This window comes from Octodon degus, unplaced genomic scaffold (genome assembly GCF_000260255.1).
Source record: "Octodon degus isolate 3935 unplaced genomic scaffold, OctDeg1.0 scaffold00107, whole genome shotgun sequence".
Classification (NCBI taxonomy): domain Eukaryota; kingdom Metazoa; phylum Chordata; class Mammalia; order Rodentia; family Octodontidae; genus Octodon; species Octodon degus.
In genome coordinates this window covers 1,954,549-1,976,402 of record NW_004524683.1, presented here as the reverse complement: position 1 = coordinate 1,976,402, position 21,854 = coordinate 1,954,549, and the positions used below count along the sequence as shown (strand labels likewise).

At 36.9% G+C, this 21,854-nt stretch overlaps 1 pseudogene; it reads right to left on the bottom strand.

Annotated features, from left to right (window-relative positions):
- The window catches only part of LOC111818893, a 4,449-nt pseudogene extending 3,631 nt beyond the window's left edge, over positions 1 to 818 (bottom strand).
- Between the last annotated feature and the right edge of the window lie 21,036 nt (positions 819 to 21,854).

Below are 21,854 nucleotides of genomic sequence, written 5' to 3'. Positions count from 1 at the left end.
TAAAATATACTAGTATGGTTAAAATACTCTAGAAGCCTTGATATTTTATATCTTATTTCATCCTCAAAATAGTCATGTAAGATACAGACTTTCACAGTCCCCCCTTTTTCATAGAGAACCCACAGTTTAGTTTTATTGAGAGTAAAGAAAATAGCAACTTTTGTTCAGACTAAAAGAAATTCAACCATTCGTTTGGAATCTGTAACAAATGCAAACACATGCAATAAGGCAATATTATACTAATATAATTGTTTTGTGTTTGTCTATTGTTTATCTAATATTAACAATGTAAGTAGAGCCGTGCAACTAGTATTTGGGACAATCCTTATAGTGTTGCAGTATCAGATACAACATTTCACTTCTCTTCACACCTTATGTATCTGGGCTTCCTCCTCTTCAGTAAAGTCATTTTTGATATTAAAGGTCTTGTGAATCTCTTCAGGAGTTTTCCCTTTCATCATATTGACAACAGTCTTGCATGTAACATCAAGCAAATCCTTGATGTCTAGGTAGTTTGCTGCCAGAATAAGTTCAAAAAGGGTTCCAGGAATTCTTGGTCCCAAACAGGGATATCATCTGTTCACTTTTCTTTGTTCTTATCATCCTCAGGAGGAAGAGGGTCATCCTTATGGTGGGTACACCACTGAGTGACCTTTCATGTATTGCTGCATTAACGTTTAGTAGAGGAACTGGGTCATCATCTCCTTCATCATCCATCCCCAAATCTTCCAACATGGTCTTGATTGTCACAGACTGGCAATTTCAACATCAACTTCAAATATCTCTCCATCAGAATGCTGCAGCTTAATTGAAGTCATGGTGTTTGGTTTTTAAAAGACTGGGCTGGAGGCAGGCAAAAGACATAAGATGCTCTAACTTGTTTGAGAAAGGCAGCAGCAGATGAAGCCACTCCACAAACCCCAGAAGTCAGGAGCTTATGTCACTTATCCAACACCAAACATTTGGTAAATGGAAGTGTCAGGTATCAGGCCTGTCCGAGTCTAAGTCCCAGTATTTCAGTAATCCAGTTAACGTCACTGTTTAGGAGTACTACAAACAATATTTCCTTAAGTCTTTTTTTAATTGCTAGGGTAGAGAAATCTGCCTTCTCCTCCTTTTAGTTTTTGTTTTATTTATTTAGGCAATGGGGACTGAATTCAGTACCATCACAATGAACTATAGCCCTAATCCTTCATATTTTTTACCCAGGCAAGACTCAAATTCTCAATCTTTCTGCCTCAGCCTCCAGAATGCTGAAATTACAGGTGTACACCACCATGCCTGGCTTCCAGCTCTTAATTTTACATGAAATATAAAATTGATGATTTTCATCAGAGGAGAATCAATTGCTTAGAAAAGATAGTGGCATAAGTGGAATTTTCAACTCTTCACAAGATGCATCTTTACCCCAATATGAGTAATTTATGGCCAGGCTACCAATTTAGCTATGTTCAGAGGTTAGCTACTGTCATCCAGCCCCAGCAGTAGTTGGCTTATACAATGGCAGAGCTGAAACCTGTGCTAGAAGACCTTAGCCTGTGAAACAGCTCAGGAACAGAGAATTCATTGAAAAGAGTGGTGGAAGAGGGGCTGGAAAGAAAGACAGTGGACAGATGATCCAGGGCCTTGCCAATCATCTTAGGGCTTTGGGACTTTACCTTGCACACCAAAAGGTTTTAAGCAATGGAATAACATGTTTTCATATGCATGTAAGAAAGATTGTTCAACTGCAAATGGGAACACAAAGAATTATATTGAAAGGTTTGAAAGCGGAAAGAGGAGATATGGGAAAGAGTTGAGAAAAGAATGTGATAATCCAGGTGAGAAATGAAGAGGACTTAAGCTAAGTCATAGAAATGAGGAAGATAGGGCTTGGGATTTAGCTCAGTGGCACAGTGCCTGCTTGGCAAGAGCAAGGTCCTGAGTTTGATTCCCAGCACCCCCAAAAAACAAAACAAAACAAAACAAAAAAGGTAGGTTGAAAACTTAGAGGGATTTGAAATATATTTAGGAGGTGAAATTCCCTGGCCTTGTTGACAATCTCAATGTGACATATGAAGGAAAGGGCACTACTTAACCAACCAGTTTGGTAATGAAGCCATTTACTGATATATGGAGCACAGAAGTTGCTTCTGGTATCTTTTGCTGATTAGGGGACCACTCCTCCAAATTCACTGGCTTAAAACAGCAATACTTTCTTATTTCTCAAGATTCTTTCTTGTATTCTCACAATTCTGTGGGTGACTAAATAGCTCTTTTGCTAGTTTCACTCATGAGCTGCTAAGCTGGATTTAGGAAGACTTCTCTGCAGCAGTGTGAGTGTGGGTTCTGAGGGAGAGGAAAGGCTGTGTGAGTGACTCAGTGAGGAGGTCCAAGTCATGGAATGGAGAATTCCTGGGTGGTAGAACAGACTGGCTCTGATGAAGAGTTGACAGGGTGGGAATGGGAGAGGAAGTGCTTGTGGGTGACACCTGCATTCTGACTATTTGATCATTCACATGTTTTTCTTGCATGTCTCATGTTCTACCCCCATTGACAGCACTATTTCCTGGTGATGGGAAGTACCTTTGGTGGATGTTTTAACTGGTTTCAGATTAACAGATACAGGTGGAGAGAATGGGCTACATGTTCATTCACTTACTCATTCATTCATTAAGTCTGTCAGTTACCCAATCAGCAAATAGCTCTTAAGCATTGTCCCTGAACCCATGTGCTGGTATAGAATGTAGACTTTAAAGTCTGATAATCTAAACTCCACAAAAGCCAAAGCTACCCTATTACCTAATGCAGTATCTCCTAGATCATTCTTTGTATGGTTTAAAGAATATTTGCTGAAAAAATAGGTATATAAATATTTACAAAAATTTTTCATATCTACCATCCCATTTAATTTTCAAATAATAGTATAGATACTAAATCATACATCTTAGATATGAGCAAGTAATAAGTAATCCATAGTTTTTAGCTATTGAAACAGAAAACCAAGACTTCTGTCAACCACATTAATGTATTTGGTGGAAGATGGTGCTTTTTCTCTGTGGGACAGATCAGCAGGGAAGAGCCTGAGATGTGTCACTGTGCTTGGCTCTTGCAGTATGTGTCACAGCAGGGGCTGTGTACAGCTTTGCCTGTGGTCAGAATCCTCCATTCTCAGAGCCAACCCCAAGCACAAAGTCCTCTCTTGGTCTTGTAAGATATTAAAGATACACTGATCAGCCCCCTCTCTGAGACACCTTTGGTCAATGAAGGAACTGACTTAAAATAAATACAATAAGTACTCTCATAATAAATGCTTAGAAGGAGACGAGTCTGGGTTCAAATTCAAATTTTACCATTGACCCAGTTATATAATTAATTTCTTTAGGTCACAGGTTGCCCATCTATAAGATGAAGGTGAAATTTATTTCATGAGCTCTCTGAGAGAGTTAAATTAAAAGTGATAGTGTAGGGGCCAGGGAGATGGCTCAATGGAATAAGCACTTCCCTGGCAAGTGCAAGGGCTTGAGTTCAGTTCCCAGTTCCGCAAAAAAAAAAGTGATAGTGTAGGGGTGGCAATGTGGTTCAGTGGTAGAGTGTTTGCCTAGCATGCATAATACTCTGGATTTGATTCTCAGAGCGCACACATACAAGCGTGCGTGTGTGTGCGCACGCGCACGCACACACACACACACACACAAATGTATATAAAACTCAGAAATGTGAGATAGATAGATAGATAGATAGATAGATAGATATGCTTGCCAATGATTTAGCCTTCCAATACACCCCCTGAGTGTATGCCAGAGGGACAGTTCTTAGTCTCAAAATTCATCAAATAAGTCAGGGTTCCTTCCTAATTTTGGATTAACGGCTCATGCTTAATCTTTCTCAGGGGATTCAAGAGAGGCTCATAGCACTGCTCTGGGACCCTCTACCAAGGCTTGGTCTCATTTGCCCTCTTGTGTTGCAAACGGAAACTGCACTCTCTCTGAACTGACCAGTAGCCATGGTGCTGAAATCAGCCTGGTTGTAGGGCTGACTGGAAGAAAACTAACATTAAAAAAAAAAAAAAGATTATTACATGCTTGAAATGCATGAAGCTTATGTTCATCTTAGGGAGTATGTACGTGTATATAACATAACTGTTCTTCTTCCCCTACCCACTCACAGCCCTCCCTCCATCTCTCTAAATCCTCTTTCTTCATTTTCATTATTTTGCTATTGTTGATTATAGCTCATGTTTGCGAAATACAATATTCACCCTCAAATGGATGTTTGGTTCACATACATGACACATCTTAAATCTTTTATGCTCCCTTCTCTTCCTCCTTTCCCCTCACCCTCAGTCTCTTGGGTCCCATTCCATTTGCAAAAGATCGACCTCCCTGTTTCCTTTTATCAATCTTTCATTTTGCTTTTTAACTGTACTTTACAAGTCTAAAATGAGAGAAACCACATGGAATTTAAGGTTGTGTGCCTAATTAATTTCACTTATGTTTTCTAGGTGTATCTATTTTTCCTACAAATGCCTTCACTTCACCCTTCTTTATAGCTCGTAGTTATTGCGTTATGAAGGATACCACGTTCTTGTTATCCATTCATCTGTTGATGGGCATATAATCTGCTTCCAGGATTCAGTTATTATGAATTATGCTGTTGTAAACATGACTATGCATTTATGAGTGCAATAAGATGTCATTTACTCTTTTGAGATGATGCCTAGAAGGGAAATAGCTGGGTCAAATGGAATTTCTCTTTTTAGTTCTATGAGAAATCTGCATACTGACTTCCTTCCCCACACCAGTGTAGAAGGGTTCCTTTTTCACCACAGCCACACCAGCTTTTGTTATTACTTGATTTCTTGGTGATGGTCATTCTTTCCTATGTAAGAAGAAATCTTAGTGTTGTTTTAATTTGCATTTCTTTAGTGACCAGAGGGTATTTTTTTATTTTTTATTTTTTTATTTTTTTTACAGTTTCAACAAATAATACACTGCATATATTCTTCTTAGTGGTTAATTGCTGTCAGAGGGTATTTTTTCATGTTTATTGACTGTACTTCTTGTGATAAGTGTCTGTTCATCTTGCTAATTTTTTACTGGGTCCTTTATTTTGAGTAAACTAATATCTTGAATTATTCTAGATATTAGTCCTCTTGTATGAGGAATAGCTGCCAAAAATTTTCACTTTCTGTAGGTTTTCTTTTAACTCTGTTGTTTCTCTTGTTTATTTTGATTTAATCTTGATTATTGCTGTTACTTCTTGTACAGTTGGAGTTCTATCCAGGAAGTCCTTGCCTATGCCTGTGATTTCAAGAGTTTCATCTATTTTATTTTCCAATATGTTCTTTGTTTTGTTTTAATTTATTATTTGTATTATTATTGTGTTTTAGGGAAGGGTCTACAGAGTGTTCAGGCTCTCACTACTAGATCAGACTCATAGTGGTACACCTGTTTACAGCCTCCCAAGAGCTGGGATTACAGGCGCGCACCACCACACCCAATATCAATTTCAAACCCCTGGCCCCTGTGCCTGCTTGCAGGAGCTTTAAGCCACTGAGCTATTTGGCTGGCCCTAATTTTTTATTTTAAAGAGGAAAATTAAAACAAAATTTCAAAACAAGTTAATAGAAGGGTAATAATGGTTAACACATCATATATAGTTATCTTTAAATTAGTTACTCAGAGTACAACTTATAGGCATTTAATTATCCAAGCAATATTTGCACAAAACATTCTTTTCTCTGAACAAAGAGAAAATACTAGTATAACTATCTTAACTATCATATAATTTTTCCCTTCCTTCATTTCTCTCTCTTTTTTCCCCCCAGAACTGGGGATTGAACTCAGGCCCTTGCACTTGCCAGGGAAGTGCTTATTCTGCTGAGCCATCTCCCCGGCCCTCTTCGTTTTTCTTTTCTCCCATCCCAGTTTCTCTTTCTTGTTGACAGTTTCTTCTCATTTTATAATGTCTATAATGCATTTTGGATCTTCTTTACTCTTTTAGCTTCTCACACTAGGGAGACACTATGACATTTGCACATGTGCATCTGATTTATTTGACTTTTGATCATGGTCCTGAGTGGCATCCATTTACCTATATAAATCTACAGTTTATCCTTCTTTATGGATGACTATTACTCCATTACATAAAAGACCACATCTTTTTTTTTAATCCATTCTTCAGTTGATGGACATTTGGGTTGTTTCTTAGATTTAGCTATGACAAATTGTGCTGCTGTAAACATGGGTACACACATATTCTGTGATATATTATTTTTAATTCCTCTGGTATGATACTCAGGAAAGGAATAGTTGGGTCAAATGGAATCTCCAATCCTAGTTTCTTGAGGAATCTCCACATTGACTTCCACAGTGCTTGCACCAGTCTACACACCACTAACAGTGAAGAAATGTTTTTTTTCCCCCCACATCCCCTCTAGCATTTGTTCTTAGTTGATTTCTTGATAATAGCGATTCTTTCTGAAGTGAAGTAGAATCTCAGTGTTTTAATTCATATCTCTTGAATGATGACCAGTAATGTTAAATGTTTTTTCACATATGTATTTGCTATTTGTATTTCTTCATCTACGAAGTATGTATTTATCTCAGATGCCCATTTTTTGTTTAGGGTCTTTAAATTGGGGAAGTCTGATATTTTTTAGTTCCTTAAGCATTCAAGATAATAATCCTGGGGGCCTGGCCCTAGCTCAGGCCTTTAAGTGGCTGCTTCCACAAAGCTCTCAGCCTCAGGTTGCTGGAGTTCGAACCTCACAACTCTCCCGCTGGCCAAAAGTGCCCTGAAGGCATTCGAGGAACAACAAAAGATAATAATCCTTTGAGAGACAGTTGGCAAACATTTTTTTCCCACATTGTGTTGCTCTTTTTTTTTTTTTTTTTTTTTTGGTGGAACCAGTGATTGAACTCAGGCCCTTGAGCTTGCCAGGCAATTCCCACATTGTGGACTATCTCTTCACTTGGGTGGTAGTATCTCTTCCTGTGCAAAGGCATTTTAATAAGATGAGATCCCAGCTGTTGACTCTTCATGATAGTCCTGTGCAATAAAGATTTTACTCATATAATCTTTGCGGGCACCAAAGTTCAAGAATTTTACCTATTCTATCTTTCAGCAGATTTAATATTGCTATTTTAATATTTAGATCTCTGATCCATTTTGAATTTAGTTTAGTGCATGGTGAAAAATATGAGCCCAGTTTTGAAATTCAACACGTGCAGGGTCAATTTTTCCAGCACCATTTATTAAAGTGACTATCCTTCTACCAGTGAATGTATTTGTCACCTTTGTAAAAGTTAATGTGGCTAAGGATGTCTGGAGTTGTTTCTGAATCTTCTAACCTGTTTCATTGCTCTTTGGGTCTGTTTTTGTTGTTGTTGTTGTTTGTTGTTGTTGTTGTTTTTGCCAGTACTACAGTTTTGTTTTGTTTTTTTTTTAATCACAATAGCTTTATGGTCTAATTTCAAGTCAGAGATTGTGATGCCTGCTGCCTTGCTTTTCTTCACAGAGCTGTCTTTGTAGTCTAGGTCTCTGTTTCCAAATGAATTCCAGGATTGTATTCCCTAATTTTGTGAGCTATTTACTCAAATTTTGATTGAAGTTGCTTTAAATTTGTATAACAGTTTTGGAAATATGGCTGGTATTCACTATATGGGTTTTTCCTATCCAAGAGCAAGGGATATTTTTCCATTTTCTTTTATTTATTATTTATTGGTGGTACCAGGGATTGAACTCAGGACCTTGTGCTTGCCAGGCAAGTGCTTATTCTACTGAGCTACTTCCCTAGGCCCTAATCTTTCCATTTTCTGATGTCTTCTTCAATCTCCTTTTTCAGAGCACTGTAGAGGTCTTTTACATCCTTTTTAAAATTAATTTTTAGGTATTTCATTTTTCTGGATGTTATTGTGAAAGGTTTTCCTTTCCTAGTTTCTTGCTTAGTGAGTTTGTTATTTGTGTACAGGAAAGCTATTGCTTTTTGAGTGTTGATTTTATATCCAACTGAATTTACTTATTAAATCTAGTAACTTTCTAGTGGAGTTTGGGATTTTTATATAGAGTATCATGTCATCTGCAAATAATGATAATTTAACTTTTTCCTTTTCATCATTGTGCCCTTTATTTCTTTCTCTGGTCTAATTGCTTGGGCTAAGGTTTCCAGGACTATGTTGAATCAGAGTGGAGATAGTGGACAAACCAAACCTTGTCTGGTTTCTGATTTTAGAGTTTAAGCTTTCAGTCTTTGTCCATTTATTATAATGTTGACTGTTGGTTTGTTATAGATGGCTTTTATCAGATTGAAGTAAAGATCATCTATTCCAATTTTCTGTAGGGTTTTTATCATGAGTGGGTGCTGGACTTTGTCAAAAAGCTTTTTATGCATCTGTTGAGATGCTCATATGATTTTTTGTCCCTGGCTCTGTTAATATGTTTTACATTTATTGATTTATGTGTGTTGAATCATCTAGGCATCCATGGGATGAATCCCATTTGGTCTTGTTGCATAATCTTCTTGATTTGCTGCATTGTGTTTGCCGATATCTTATTGAGGATTTTTGCACCTATGTTTGTTAGGGAGACCTGTAGTTCTCTTTTTTTCATTGGGTCTATCTATGGTTTTGGTATCAGAATGTTGCTTGCCTCCATGAATGAGTTAGGGAGTATTGCTTCGCTTTCAATTCAATAAAGAGTTTGAGAAGTAGTCGTGTTAAGTCTTCTCTAAATTTCTTTTAGAATGCAGCAGTGAATCCTTCAAAGACTGGGCTTTTCTTTGTTGGTAGATATTTTGTTACATCTTCAAATTCATTGATTAAAATTAGTTTGTTTAGAATTTTTATATCTTCTTGATTCAGCTTTGGTAATTCATGAGTCTCTCCATTTCTTCTACATTTTCCACCTTACTAGAATGTAAGTTTTCAAAGTAGGTAAAGATGATCTGGATTTCTGTGGGGTCCATTGTGATTTCAGTTTTTTCATTTTTTCTTTTATTTATTATTACTTTTTTTGTACCAGGGATTAAACCCAGAGCCTTGCACTTTCCAAGGAGGTGCTTATGCCTCTGAGCTATCTCCCTGGTCCAGTTTTTCATTTCTAATTGCATGGACTTGAGGTTTTTCTTTTCTTTTTGATAAGGTTGGATAAGAGTTTGTTGATTTTTGTTAATCTTTCAAAGAATCAACTCTTTTTATTTTATTGAGAAACAAATAGCAATGAGACAGTTTCAAAACTGATTAATAGGACAGTTTCAAAAATTAATACATTGAGGGCTGGCGGTATAGCTCAGTGGACTAAGCGCTTGTTTAGGTAAGCGCAGGAGCCAGGGTTCAATACCTGGCTCCGCCTGCCGCACCGGCCCCACCTTCGGGTGCGCTGAGCCGGCGATGGAGTCCGGGCGCGGTGGCGCGTGCCTGTTATCCCAGCACTTGGGAGGCAGAAATCAGGAGGATCACTACTAATGTGGGCTATGTAGTGAGACCCTGAGGAAAAAAAAATTAATACATTGTACTTTATTATCTTCTTAGTGGTTACCCATAGTACAAAAAGCAGAAAGGATATCCTGTCCAAACACTATTAGTAAAAATCTTTCTTCTCACTGAATTAAGCAAAAGTAGTTGTATATCTATCCTAACTATTCTGTATATACAAATACAAAATGGTCCTTCCTTTGTATCCCTTTTTTTTTGTTTAGAGATGGGTATTCTATTGATATCTAAATACTACAGGTGCTTAAATTCAGCAAAACAATCCAACACAGTCCAGCAGTCCACAATAGTAGTGGGTTATCCTCAGAAGTTATTGACTTGAGCCTTTCACAGCCCAGCATATTAATATGGCTTTACTTTATATACCTCATTTTTATACTTTTCTGCTGGATGGTTCAGACCAAGATAAAGCAAGACCTATATAACAAGAAATGTAACTTTTGTATCTGATAAGGTCAGTCAAGTACCCTCAGGATTTATCCTGTAGCCCTGTACCGCACTTTGTAGATCTTCTGTCAGTGTCAGTCATGTGGATGAGTCACAGCCATTGCTTGACCAATTTGCTCTCTGTAAAAGCCTGAGAAAATGTTTTCTCTCCATGTGACTCTCCTTGGGCAGTATACATCATGAATCGCATTCCTCTGTGGTTCCATAATCTCCTTGATCTGAAAATTTGGGACACACCTGAGTTACATGATGTTACAGTACAGGTTCTCCTATGTCCTGAGTCTTCACTGACCTTGAAAGGCTAGGGCCAAAATGTTGGCTGACCTTGCAGCCCTTCCTTTTCTCTAATTTTTGATCTGCGGACTTAGGTTGTTAACCCTCCAGAAGAGTAGCTTATTATTACCCTGCAACATATTCAGTTGTTTACCCTATCTGTCTAAATATCAAACATCTTAGGCATAACATGGAACAGGTATTTTCCATTAAGTATTGATATGTTGAACTTCAAGTCCCTACAGAATATGAAGAAAAAGATAATTTAAAAAATAGGAATAAACACTTACATATTTTTACACAGAAATTTAGAAATCTAACCATCTACAGCATTGTAGCAGGACAGTCCTGTGACATTTTTTTTCTTGTGTCTTTTTTTCATTTATTATCCGTTATTTAAAAAAAAAGTTTACTTGAGAGACAGTATGGTGATAATTGGTATGTCATGACAAGAAGTGCGTATTTAGAAGACCAGAATGACAGGTATTCCAAGCAGAACCCTTCTATTACACATTGCTATCTTCAGTGCAATTGCTTGGTTCACAGGTATCAGCATATATATTAGTCAGGGTGAGAATCCTACCCATTAACTGCTAGTTTCAAAAACCTGCTGATGTTTTTCAGGATCATTGCCTTGCCCATCTTGCACATATAAATGTATGGCTTTGCCCCTGTCATGTTTCCCAGATTTTCTCCTTGCCCTCTCCTCGTTGTCCAGTCTTCAAGTTCTTGCTTTCCTTTTTTTTTTTTTTTTTTTTTTTTGCGGAACCGGGGATTGAACTCAGCCCCTTGAGCTTGCCAGGGAAGCGCTTATTCACCTGAGCCCCGGCCCTCTTGCTTTCCTTTTAATTGTGTTATACCTTTCTATTTGTATTTCTTCTTTTCAAAGAATCAATTCTTGAATTCACTGATTCCTTGTATTTTTTTAAATCTCCAATGCATTAATTTCTTCTCCGATATTTATGATTCTCTTCTGTGTACAAGCTTTTAGTTTAGCCTGCTCTCCTTTTAGAAAGTTGAGTTTTACCATTAAATTGTTTATTTGGTTTTTTAAAACTCATTCTTTTGAAAAAAAAAAAGATAAAATAGCAATGAAGCAGTTTCAAAACAGGTTAGTAGGACAGCTACAATAATTAATACTGTGCATATTGTTGTCTTCATAGTAGTTATTCAGAGGTCAAGATGCAGACATGATAACTTGTCTAAACAATATTAGTACAAACATTTCTTCTCATTGAGCTAAATTGTTTATTTGTGCTTGCTCTGTTTTCCCTGATATAGGTATTCACTGCTATAACTTTTGCTCTTATGGCTGCTTTTATTGTGTCCCATTAGTTTTGGTATGTTGTACCATCATTATCATTTAACTGTAGAAACTAATTTCTTCTTTAATTTCATCTGTAAGCCACTGGTTGTTCAGGAGTGTGCTACTTAATTTCTATGTGTTTATGAAGTTCTTCTGTGTGTGTTTTTGTTTGGTTTTTTGTCATTTATTTCCAATTTCACTGCACTATAGTCTAATAGTAGGCAAGGGGTAATTATTTATTTATTTATTTATTTTTGCGAAACCAAGGATTGAACTCAGGCTCTTGCGCTTGCCAGGGAAGCACTTATTCTACGGAGCCATCTCCCCAGCCCACAACGGGTAATTTCTATTCCTTTGCATTTTCTTAAGCATGTTCTATGAGCCAGTATGGGGTCTATTTTGGAGAACGTTCCATGTACAGCTGAGAAGAATATGTATTCTGATGTGGGGTGAAACACTCTGCAGACATCTACTAAGTCCATTTGTTCAAAAGTTTGGCTCAGTTCTATTATTTCATTATTGATTTTTTGTTTGATTGTTCTTTTATGATAGGTATTGAGTATTAATGCTTATTTGATTTTCCATATCTGTTAATATTTGTTTTATGTACTTAGATGCAATAATATTTGCTGCATAAATGTTTGTGATCATTATCTCTTTCTCTCAGATTGTTCCCTTTACATGGAGGTAGTGACCTTCCTTTGGCTCTTAATCAGTCTTGGCATGAAATTCACTTTGTCTGCAAATAGAATAGCTACCCTGATTTTTTCTGGGTTCCTGTCACATGGGGTGTTATTTTCCATCCTTTGACTTTCAGTCTATGAATTTCTTTTTGAATTAAATACATTTCTTGTATGCAGCATATTGTTGGGTCTTGCTTCTTGATCAATTCTGCCAGTCTGTCTTTTGATTGGTGAATTGAGACCATTAACAGTGATGTCTATAACTGATATATTGACTTATCCTTTTCATGTCATTTTCATGTTGTTGTTCCCCTGTTTAATTGTTTGCCTTGCCTGGTGAATTCCTTCTGTTGGGGTTCATGAAGTTATAGTCCTTGTTATCTCTTTCTAGAATGTCCTTCAAAGTATTTCAGAGCACTAGTGTGGTGGTCATAAATTTCCTCAGATGTTCTTAGTCGTGGAAGTATCTTATTTCTCCGTAAGTTTTGACAGTGTTATGGGGTACATCAGTGTGGGTTGAAAGTTGCTCTCCTTTAGAATTTGAGGGGCTGAGGAGATAGCTCAGCAGTATGAGCACTTGTCTGGCAAGTGTAAGGACCTGGGTTCAATCCCAAGTACCACAAGCTGTGCCAGCTCTGGAGCCGTAGGCATACCATGCTGGCCACCAAAACTGGGCATGGTGATGCACACTTGTAATACCAGCACTGGGGAAGCTGAGACAGGAGGATCACTATGAGTCTGAGCTGTATAACAAGACCCTGTATTAAATAAAGGAATGAACAAATAAATAAAATATTTTTAAAATTTATTTAAAATACTTCACTTCAAGCTTTCCTTGACTTATGGGTTTTTACTGAGAAGTTAGCTGTGACTCTGATGGGCTTTCCTTTATAGGTCATTTGGATTTTATTTTTTGGGAGGGGTACATTACCAAGGATTGAACTCAGAACCTTGTGCTTAGCAAGCAGATGCATATGCCACTGAGCTATCTCTCTGGCCCTCATTTGTTTCTTTTCCCTAAGAGCTTTTAAGATTCTATTCTTGTGTTGAATTCCTAGAATCTTGACTATGATATGCCTCAGTATGGACTTTTTTATTGTGGATAATTGGAGTTTTATATGCTTCACTTATCTGTATGTCAATTTTTTTTGTTTGCTTTGCTTTTTGTTTTTTGTCTTTTTTTAAAAAAATTATTTATTTATTTACGTGTGTGTGTGTGGCCTGCTCAGCCCACCAGGGGTGGGGCTGGCAGGCATGTGGTGCTGGGGGATTGAACTGCGGTCCCTGTGCTTTGCTAAGCTTATTCTAAGTAGGTGCGTTAGACCACTGAGCCATCTCACCAGCCCATGTTTTTTGTCTTTTGAGATGGAGTCTCACTATGCAGTTCAGTCACCTTGAACTCACTCTGTAGCCCAGGCTGGTCTCAACTCACAAAGATCCTCCTGCCTCAGCCTCTTGAGTGCTGGGATTACTGGCTTGCGCCACCATGCCTGGCTCTTTATTTCAAATTCTTTTTCCTTCCCAAGGAAGTTTTCTGCCATGACACCTATGAATACTTTTTTATATGTATTATTTGTGCTAACTTCTGCTTTTTCATTGACTCAAATTAATTTCAAGTTTTTTCCTTATCTTACAGCTAATGTATTGATTTTTCCCAGTCCCTTACTATTTTTAAGAAATCTTTCTTTTCCTGATTGTTAACTACTAGCCTATCTTTGATATCTGAGATTCTGTCCCTATATTTACATAATCCACTATGGATACTTTCAGTGAAATTTTCATTCTCCTGGATATGTGCTTGAATATTCCTTATGGGTTTCATTTCTTTTCTATGCTGAACATTCATGATTTCCATAATTTTCTTATGCATCTCTATTTTTCTTGTCTGCATATGCTCTAGAGTCACTGAGCATGGTTTTCATTGTGGACACCATCTCTGCAGTTATCTGAAAAGTTATTTCTGATTTGATTTTTTTTTCTAGAACTTCATTTAATTGCTTTGTTTTTAGCCACTTCAGAGAACCAAGTAGGTGTCTTTCAGATTGGCCCATCTCATTGCCTCTTGGATTTGCCTTTGGTGAACTGGATATCTGGGGTTGCATCTTATCTAAATGTCTTACATTTTATTTTTTGTTTTAATTAATTAATTAATTTATTTATTTCCAGGAATTTAACTCAGGCCCTTGAGCTTGCTGGGCAAGTGCTTATTCTACTGAGCTATCTCCCCTGCCCTTTTGTTTTAGTTTAATTCCTAAGGTGATGCTTATAAATTGTCTATGGTCATAGGGTGTGTTATAAATTCAGAACTGTCAATTTTATGCTTTTCTGAAAACTGAACATTTTTGGAGATGCTTTTAATTTTGACAGGCTATTTTTTATGAAAGTGAATCATATCAATAAATTGGTGACAACACAAAAATAAATAAATAAATAAATAAATAAATAAATTGCCTATGGTGAGTTGCTTTGTTGCTACTACTTAGAACCCTTAGGAAATGACTACTTCTCTGATTTATTTCCCATGTGTAACTGTTTTTTGAGTCTGTTGCAAGATTCTACCTCTTTAATTTGTTCAGGATGCTGCCTACTGTCCCAGCCCATTTCTTTGACACTGTGCCACAATATTTTCTGTGACCTTCAGTCAAACACAGTCATGGAATACCAGGAAGAACAGCTGTTTAGAGCAATTATGTCACTTTTGGCTATAGTGGTACCATCAGCAATGACAGTAGCATCAGACATGGCCTTGAAAATAACAAACTAAGGTAACCATTAATTTGTCACCTTTAACCATATGAACTAGAGTTGTAGTTATATAACAAAATATAAAACAAACCAGAAAATTACATGCAGTATACAAATACTTAGTATGTCAATTTTGCCCTTGGAAAGTATAATTTCAAATGAGTCAGGGAGAAAATAGAGAAGTGGAAGAAGAAGAAGAGATTAGAAATAAGGCTGGAGGACAAAGGAGGATCATGCTAACTTTGGGAAACTGATGTAGAAGACTGGAGGGAACAAGAGAAAGATGAGATAAAAAAAGAACAGAACAGAATCACAACCATGAAGAGGCTAGAAACCACATTCACACTCACATAAACACAAGATCAAACCATAAAGGAAGAAAAAAAAAGCATAACAACAGAACAGACAAGAGAGAGAAAAATGAAAAGTTCACCCCAGGTTTGTCTCTGCTGTCACTGGTAGACAACACGTGGAAAAAAAGTTCCAATCTGTACTGATTTATCCCAACAAGGCAGCAGTAGATTTTTGGCAGTGTAGTGGATGATCTCGGTGAACCTGCACCTTCTGAGCAAGACCACTGTCTTAGCCTGCAGCAGACAGTGTCCCTTCCACTGTCCTGCCCCCACCTGGGAGCTGCTAAATGGAGCCTGAAGCTACTCTGACTTCTGAGCTCAGCTGGTCGCTCTCCAAGATGTCCCAGCCAATTGCTGTCATGTGGGAGGACTGAGCTCCCCCACTCACTGACAGCTAATGCAGCCCTTCCTTCACTGCTCCCCTGCACTACTGTCTCTTTCCATGAAAGTCTTTTGGGTTGCCTGCAGCAGGTTGAATTGCTCTCCAGAGAAGGCATTGCTGGCTACCTCCTTCCTCTTCTTTGAAGTTTCTCCTTTGAGTCTCTCCATGGGCCTCAGTTTATACCTCAGATCTTTCCTGAGCCCAGGGCACCTACTTCCCTCCTTCTTGTCCTTTTCATGTTGCTATATTCCATTCCAGCATCTGAATGGCAACATTTAGAGAAGCTCTTTCTCTGCTGTTTACCATTCTGCCCTCTTCATGCCTCCCCCTTTTTGATGTTGAGATCAATCCATTTTAATTTTAATTTAGCACATGGTGAGTGATACGGGATTAACTTAACTCTCTTGTGGATAGCCAATTTTCCTAGCACCACTTGTAAAAGAGGCTATCTTTCCTTTAATGTATGTTCTTGACCCCTTTGTTGAACATCAAGAGCTAAATGTGTGTGGGGATGTTTCTACATCCTCTGTCCTGCTCCACTGATCCACATGTCTGTTTTTGTGTTCATACCCTAATGTTTTTTCATCTCTGCAGCTTTGTAGAATGGCATAACTTGAAATCTGAGATTGTGATACCTGATACTTTGTGCTTGTTGTTCAGGATCGCTTTTGTTATTCCCCATCTCTTCTGGTTCCATATGAATTTTAGGATTTTTTTCTCTACATCTTTGAGGAATGTTGTTAGTATTTTGACTGGGATTGTGTTAAATCTGTGTAAAAGTTTTGGGAGTCTAGTCATTTTGATAATATTGATTGTGCCTATCCAAGAATAGAAGACATGTTTGCAACTCTCAGATGAAACCTACTTGGTCACAATGTATATGAGCCTTTTGATGATGTGTGGCATTCTATTTGCCAATATCTTATTGAGGATTTTTGCTTCTATATTCATTAAGGGAATTGATTCATAATTTCCTTTAAAATTGGGCCTTTGTTTAAGGATCAAAGTGATGGTAGTACTAAAAATGAATTTGGAAACATTCCTTTTTAGTTTCTTTGAAGAGCTTAAAGAATATTGGTAATATGGTGCCTTTAAAGATTTTGTAGAATGCAGCAGTGAATCCATCAGATTCTGGACTTTTTTTATTTTGTAGATGTCTTAGTTACTTTCCTCTCATTGCTGAGACCAAATACCTGACACCCAGAATTAAGAAAGGAAAGGTTTATTTAGCTCATAGTTTGTGGAAGTTTCAGTCTGTATTGGGCTGGCTTCAAGGCAGAGTAGCACATGGCAGAGGAAAACAGTTCATGGAAGTGGAAAAAGCAAAAGTAGCAAAAACAAAAAGGGGAGGAACATCAGAGAACAAGCCTCTTTCCCTCCCTTACACTGTATGTAGGCTACCCACCTCAGGGTGAGTGTAGAACTCACACCCATTGTAGCAGCTTATGACAACAAGTGAAGATGAACCTCCACAAAAAGACCAAGTGTGAGGGAACAAGGAATATTTTATTGTGAGTTCGTAACCAACCCATGCCCTGAGTTTTGGATCAGGGCTCCAAAAATGTTGGTACCAGCCTGAACTTTGCTTTCAGGTTATATACTTTTTAGATTTCCGTAGTAACCACATTACCTCACTTTCAGGAATATCATAGAATTACCACAAGGCTTACATATACCAGACACTGTTAACTGTCTATCATGAGGCAATGTGGTTTAATATTTTCCCTATTCCCCAAGTTATCCTAACTCTTTGTTACTATTTTATGACCCTGGTTTTCATGAATGAGTGAGTTTAACTTGTGACCCTTCCTTAAAATAGAGTCTCTTTTGCCCCATTACCATAATCTCAGCATTGGGCCATAAATCAATCATAAACTCTAGAAGCCTATCCCATGACTGCATGAGGCTTTGGGGGGACATCTAGATGTAAACCATAAAAGTGGGGTTTTTATTTTTTTTTTACTTTAAATTAAAAATTTAATGACAGAAAAATGGATAAAGATTTATTTCACACTTAATAGCCTAGGTTGTATGGTAATAACAATAAGCTTCTCTTCTGGAGGGTTACAACCTAAGTTTCCAGACCAAAATTAGAGAAAAAGGAGGGCCGCAAGGAAAGCCAACATTTTGGCCCTAGCCTTCTAAGGTTAATTAAGACTCAGGACACATGAGATCTTGTACTATAACGTCATGTAACTCAGTAGTGTCCCAAATTTTCTGATCAAGGAGATTATGGGGCCAAAGAGGGAAAGTGATCAATGATATACAGTGTGCCTAAGGAGAGTCACATGGAGAGAAAGCATTCTCTCAGGCTTTCACAGGGAGCACACTGGTCAAGCAATGGCCGTGACTCATCCATACGGCTGACACTCACAAAAGATCTACAATCTGAGGTACAGGGTCTCAGGATAAATCCTGAGGGGATTTGACTGACCTTATCAGATCCAAAAGCTACAACTCTTGTTGCATAGGTCTTGCTTTATCTTGGTCTTAAACATCCAGCAGAAAAGTATAAAAATGAAGTACAAGAAGTAAAGCCATGTTGTTATGTTGAGCTGTAGGGGACTCAGGTCAACAATTTCTGACATTGCCAGTCAAGCAGAAGACCCAATACTATTATGGGCTACTGGACTCTTTTAGAATATTTTGCTGAGTTAACACACCTATAATATTCAAATGACAGAACTAAGCAAAAAAGGGATATATAAATGAATGTCCATTTTGTATCTGTGTATTCAAAACGGTTAGGACAGATAGTTACATTCTCTTAAAGAATAGAGGGATTTGTTCTAATAGTGTTTGTAAATAGGATATCATATCTGCATCTTGTACAGCAAATAACCACTAGGAAGACAGTATGCAATGTGTTAATTATTGAAACTGTCCTACCAATTTGATTTGAAACTGTCTCATTGCTATTTGTCTGTCTCAATAAAATTAGGGGAAAAAATTTATTTTACAATAACCATCAACTTCTGAAAACAATGTAGACAGACTACAGTCACATTCAAATGAATTGTTTTGTTTTGTTTTTTTGTTTGTTTTTTTTGGCAGAACCAGAGATTGAACTCAGACCCTTGAGCTTGCCAGGGAAGCACTTATTCTACTGAGTCATCTCCCCAGTCTCACAAGATGTTATTGTTAGCTCTTATACTTGAAAAATGAAGACAACTGTTGAGAAAATGAAGAGAAATGGAAGCTATTAGATTTTATGCTTAAGTTTCAAGAAAAATTCAAATAAAAGGCAGGTTAAAAACCCTACAGACATTTTCCTACTGCTCAACATTACCAAACATATAAATTTCTGTAGGTCTTTTTTTGTAAAAATATAAATATCATGAATTAGAAATAGTAGTTTAAAATTAGTTTTTATTTATTTATTTATTTATTTATTTATTTATTTTTGTGGAACTGGGGATTGAACTCAGGCTCTTGCACTTGCCAGGGAAGCATTTATTCCACTGGACCATCTCTCTGGCCCATTTCAATGGTTTTTTTTTTTTTTTTGACAGAACCGGGGATTGAACTCAGGCCCTTGCACTTGCCAGGGAAGCGCTTATTCCACTGAGCCATCTCCTAGGATTATTTTTTTGCTCTAAAAGAAGTTTTACCAAGAGTGTATCTTATCCCAACTGTCCTGCAGTTTTATTTATTTAATTCCAATTTATTTGGATTTAAAGAATAAATACCCCCTACTCATGGTAAACAGCCTTATCCCACCAAATGTAATCAGAATTTTACACTAAAGAAAAGCATAGAACTTAACAGTACATTGTTATTCTATGACTGCAGTGACTAAAGTATGGGCTTTTGTAGAGACAAATTCTCATAAGAAAAACACCTCACAAATAAGAAAAAATGTGAGGAATTCAGTTCCATAAAATAATTTTTAATATCAAAGCTCACCAAACCTAATACAATTTGAAAGAAACTGTTGAAAAGCGCTGCCCATAACAAAAATGATATAAAATATCATTTCCTGTCTTAGAAAAAAAATCCCAATTTTGTACGTGATCTTTATGTGGAAACAAAAATAGGGAGCTTCGTCCATTTCCTAATTATAAGGAGAATACCAATGCTTTATTAAAACAACAACAACAACAAAAAACCCAAAACAACTAAATGGAATGTGAGCTGCATCAGAAAATATGTATTAGGCATAAACGATCCCTTACGTCAACACGGCCATATATTAAGCACTTCCAAGTAGTTCTGACAATGCAGAGAAAAACATTATAACCTCATGTAAAAGAAACTCAAGTGAAAGCATCAAATGTCAGAACAACAGCAGCAAAAGGATCATCTGATGTGTTATTTTGTTCATACCAAAAATAGAGTTAGCAACTCCCAAAGCTCGCGTGCCTACCGCAACAGTGCAAGTGCCAGCCATGCCTGGCCCCCACACACAGCCTGTCCAGTGCAGTGTGTAGGGTGTACAGTCACTGCTAGCAGAATAGTGGGGTTTTTTTAAATTACTGCCTCAATTTCATTGCTTGTCGTGTCTTCTTGATTTAGTTTTGGTAATTCATACGAATCCAGAAATCTGTCTGTTTTTAATTTGTTGGAATACAATTTTTCATAGTGGTTACTATTTTCTAGATTTTGACAGTGTCCATTGTGGAATTTTGCCCCTTTTGTTTTTAATTATATTGATGCAAATATTGTTTTAAGTTTGGCTAGGTGTTTATTTTGTTTATTCTTTCAAAGAACTGACTCTTTTATCCCCTGATTCTTTGCATTTTTTTGGTTTCAATTTCTTTCATTTTGGCTCTGATATTTATGATTTTCCTACTTAAATTTGCTTTGGCTTTGATTACTGTTTTTTTAGTATCTTGAGGTTCACCTTATATTATTTATTCATGTTCACTGTTTATCTATTGTGAGCATTGATTGCAATAAGTTTCCCTCCAGGACTGCGTTCATTGTGTCCCATTAGTTCTGTGTGTGTGTATGTGTGTGTGTGAGAGAGAGAGAGATTAATTCTAATGTGTTATAGTAGCACTGTTGTTTGTTTGATTTCAGAAATTCTTCAATTTCTTCCATGATCCATTGGATGTTCAGGAGTGTGTTGCTAGGTGTTTATAAATTTTTTGTGGTTTCATTTCTAGTTTCATTACAAAGTGATCTGACAGTATACATGGGTTTTTTTTTTTTGTTGTTGTTGTTCTTTTATACTGATTTAAGCAGATTCTTCAGATTAGCATGTGGTCTATTTTGGAGAAAGTTCCATGTGCTGCTAAGAATGTGTATCCCGTTGTAGTAGGGAAGAACACTATGAGCAAATTTATTAAGTTCAAAATTGTAGTTCAGTTCTGGTATTTGTTTAACTGATCAGTCTCTTTATGAAGGTGGGGTATTGAAATCACACACTATGATTGTGTTACAATTTACTTGATCTTGTATATTCAGCTATATTTGTTTTGTGATGACATATGCTCCAGTATTTGGTGTTACATATGTACAAGTATATCTTCATGTTGGACTATTCTCTTAACTATATAGTACAAAGTGACCCTCGTCATTATTATTTTTTTTTTTTTAAATCAGTGTTAGCTTAAAGTTTACTTTGAAATCAAAATTGTTAGCCCTGGGACTGGGGAGATAGCTTAGTAGAATAAGCACTTGCCTGGCAAGCACAAGGGCCTGAATTCAACCTACAGTTCTGGAAAAAAAAAAATTGTTAGCCCTGCTTTTCTTCAGGGTCCTGGTGAATAAAATATTGTTTTCCACTCTTTCATTTTTTGTGTGTGTGACTATAACAGACTGTTGGATTCTATTTTTCTGATTCAATCTACCATTCTGTGTCTTTTAATTGCAAGTTATTGCTGAAAGGCATTGATTTATTTCTATCATTTTACTCATTTTTATTGATGCCTCCTTTGTGTTTATTTGTTTGTTTGCCTTGCTTGATGTGTTCATTTTACCTGGATTTTTGGCTTTCTTGGCTTCACTGCCTCTGTTGAAGATAATTTTGAGTATTTTCTGGGGTGTTATTTTGGTGTTCATGTATCTCTTGAGTTGTTCTTTTTCATAAAATGTCCTTATTTCTCCATCTATTTTGAAAAAATTTTTTCCCAGATATGTTCATCTGGGTTGGAAGATGTTTTTATGCCTTGCAATATTTCATTCCAGGCTCTACAGAAGTCTGCTGTAATTCTAATGAGTTTACTTTTATATGTAATTTTCTGTTTT